Here is a 3,490-nt window from a genome sequence, read left to right as displayed (position 1 = left end):
CATGGCGGGCGCCGCGGGGAGCGCCTGGCTGCCTCACAGCGAGCCGCGACCAGGCCGTCACCGAGCGTTCTATTGGCCTCCGCAAGATCTTTGTGGGTTTTAAATAACGTTTTCCGTGAGGTAAAAAATGACGCTCGTCATCATCCCACAACACCGCTGCAACGCTCCGGGTGGGGGGAGAAGCCTTCCAGAGGGGCAGCGGGCCTGGACACGGTGATCTCGGTGCAGCAGTACGGACGAGTATCCCGCTCCAGTGTTTTCCAGTGATAAGTGTTACCTTGTATAATCCTAACACTTTAGTATGACTTTTAAGTAGAGTTCTCTCAAGCAGGCTACCAATGTGACCAGCTTCCTGAGAGAGCTGACCTCCCCGTTGATTAAACCATTACCTTCTGTCTAGGGCTCCTCAGGCTGGTGCAAAAATACGTGGAGTGTCATTTTTTTCAGCATACATGCTAATACGATGTATTCAGAGTATCACGGGTAACTTTGAATTTCGCTTGGATGCCATCTTGAGGTTTCAGTGACATTTTTAGAGGAAAAAGATCAGAACAGTTCATCTGTGTTTATCTCTGTTCACTTCTGAGATGAACACTTGCATTTTGTGTAGGGGTTTTTGGTGTGTTTTTAGCCCAGTGCTTTCAATCAGATCATCAGAACATACAGAGCAAGAATGGCAACATAAAAAACTCATGAGAAAAGCAGGACACGTATTGCACTTAGCATTTTAAGTTTAGACCCTATCTTCTATTGCAGTATCTTCTATGTTTTGTTTAAGAAATTAAGCTAAGAAACCCCAGTTCTGTAATTTATCAGCTAGTCACAAGATGGCATCCTAATTCCACTCAAATTCAATTGATTGTGTCAATTGTATTTAAACTACGGGCAGTGCTGCCGATGACTGGCACTTTGTGCAGGTTTGTTTTTCCCCTCGTTCTGTCATGGTAGTTGACCAGACTTTCCTAGTTTGCAGCAGCACTGACACGCTGAAGCGGACAGCAAATGCTGTTACCTCTCCTGCTGTCACAACCCTGTATTTTTCCAAATGTGAGGACATGCTGCAGTTCAATCTGTAGTCCCAGCTGGATCCTCAAGATTACATGCCTCTTCCAGTAGTGTGTACGTGGTCTCTCTCGCCTGTCTTTCACCACTCTCACAGTTGCCTGTATCGTTGGAACGTGCAATTTCTGCACATTACCTTTCTTCTTGTTTGCAAGCTAACCACTACTTTTACAATCACTTTGGTCAAACTGAATCTAAATGTTGGATCCTCCTTTCCTATCTTCAAATGGTCTGCTATTTGCGCTTTCCCTTACTTCACAGCAACTTTTGATTTATCTCCTCTTATCCCTTTTTTCTATTGAAATTTCCCTTCAGTGGCTGTGTTGCTGTCTCACGGCTATTCTTCTCGCAGCAATCTCAGGGTGGGTAGAACAGCTTTTAAAACCAGAGGTGTTGGCATTGGCAGCTGGAGCCTGTTTCTGTAAGTATTCCACATGCAAAACTCCTAATCAATGGGAAATTTTGGGAAAGAAATCTAGTAGGAATGGCTTTTTGTAACACAACTGTCAAAACAGCAATGCCTCATGAATTTTATTGAGTGTGAGTGATCTTAGTGGAGCTGAAAGCACTGTTTCCTACACTGAATTCTGAAAGAATAAGCAAGCCCTTGTGGTCTGTATGAAATTTTATCTAATAGTGATAAGACGTGCACTGAATGACGCACTGAAAGGCCAGGGCCTCAGGTAGTTACTCGCTTTGGCATCACATTTGTTACCTGGAACTGTCTGACGTGTGACCTTCCTTCCTTTAGTGATTATAGTTTATTTATGCTATAGGTTTTCCAGACGCTTTTTCTGAATTTCCAGCAAATATGGAAGTGTTCAATAACTTACGTCAAGCACAATCTTTCTGTCCCTGTTCAAAATTTATTTCTGCAACTGAATTATTTTTCACAGTATTTTTCTTCAAGACTCCTCCCATGGATTGCAAAAGCAATCTTCAGTCAAGAATGTCTTATTTATACCAAATAAATAGTTATGCTATTAGCTTAAGTACAGACCAATCAGAAATCTATAGCTAAATGAGAACATGTTGATTCCTCCATTCATTTTCCCCAAAAATGCTATATAAGCGAAAAATTGTGTGGCGCTTAGTTTTCAGAAGTGCTGAGCATGCAAAACTCTCCACTCGGCTGCTGTATAAACATGATCTGAAGGGCCTCTCAGCTTAAATAATGCCATGCTTTTTTAATTTTATATGCAGCTTTAGTCTGCACCCACGCTTGTGGGGATCCCAGCTGAAATAGCACTGAGGCAAGAGGCAGAAGGAAAAGGAGAATTGCTCAAGGCATTCACATTTTTGTAGCAGCATGAAAAGTTTCAGGAGAGAGCACTATGACTGTAACTGCTTACACCTGAAATAATTCTCACTTTATCCTTTTCTGATTTAGTTCTCTGTGCATATAGTGGAGGTAACTATCTATCTTCCCATGATTAATAAATATCAGAAACATTCATTAGTGAAGTCATCCAATACTTTGTTTATTAAAAACCATAAAGCATTATTATGGATTGGTAGCATCTTAATCTGGAGGTCCAGAATCTGGCAGTATTTTTGTGTCTTCCTGGTTTGATGGTGTTTTCAGGAAAAACACTGTACAAAACAGACACTGTTTTTCACAGGTTGACACCATACCATTCCTGACTAGTAAAGTACAAGAAATGAAAGAAAAATCACTAATAAAATCAGGCATTCATACCTGAAATTCTTAATTTTAATGTCGTTTTAGAAAGTATTTGTATTTCAAATCCTTGTATTTCTGTGCTTTCCCGGATAGGTTTACGTTTCTTTCTATGTTTACCTTTATTAGTACATTCCATCTGGTGTTGAGAAAAAAAATGCTACAATGGCTTTTCCTTTGGAAAACCATTAAATACCTACTTTTAATATCGTCAAGAATGTTTCATAAAAAATCCCAATGCATCCAAAATATCAAAAATACCGAGTATAGGAAACACCCTGATTAGTTAACTAGCTGGCAGCAGAAATTGTGCTGCGGAAAAAGGTGAAATGAAATGAAAGAAAATGTACCAGAATTGTCTTGGAGTATCTCCTCTGACTTGAAATATAGAGCACAGCCTCCCGGTGAGTCGCCGCCTGACTAAGGACTGTCATATCGCCACTGCCAACAATTTATCTACTTTTTGTAGCGCACAGTGAAACCTGCCTGAGGTTCACGGTGCAACAGCCACCCTTTCCCGTTTGCAGAAACTGTAGGCATTTGATTTCGGAATAAAGCCTGTATTAAGACCACGAGCCGATCTTCTTCTGTGCTGTCAGAGGTTTGACAGATTTATTATGAATCCCCGAGGGGTTCGGGAGCGCTGCGAGCCCTCCCGCCCGCACCTTCGTCGCTGATGTCGTCCACGAAGTCCTCGGGGTCACTGAAGGAAATCTCGTCCTCGGGCTCGACCGGGGCGGCGGGCGC

General features: G+C 42.0%; 2 protein-coding genes across 2 annotated transcripts in view; one reads left to right on the top strand and one right to left on the bottom strand.

Moving 5' to 3' along the window:
• Positions 1–3,484, bottom strand: part of EIF3B (eukaryotic translation initiation factor 3 subunit B) — a 21,767-nt gene extending 18,283 nt beyond the window's left edge. The window contains exon 1 of the mRNA XM_026859186.1: positions 3,409–3,484. The gene's annotated coding sequence lies outside the window, so the exon portion shown is untranslated. The remainder of the gene's footprint in view (positions 1–3,408) is intronic.
• SNX8 (sorting nexin 8) overlaps positions 3,272–3,490 on the top strand; it is a 23,907-nt gene continuing 23,688 nt past the window's right edge. The window contains exon 1 of the mRNA XM_026859189.1: positions 3,272–3,344. The gene's annotated coding sequence lies outside the window, so the exon portion shown is untranslated. The remainder of the gene's footprint in view (positions 3,345–3,490) is intronic.

Source organism: Athene cunicularia (assembly GCF_003259725.1).
Source record: "Athene cunicularia isolate RWA chromosome 14 unlocalized genomic scaffold, athCun1 chr14_part1, whole genome shotgun sequence".
Taxonomy (NCBI): Eukaryota; Metazoa; Chordata; class Aves; order Strigiformes; family Strigidae; genus Athene; species Athene cunicularia.
The sequence above is the reverse complement of the archived record's forward strand: the minus strand, read 5'-3'. Positions and strand labels throughout refer to the sequence as shown.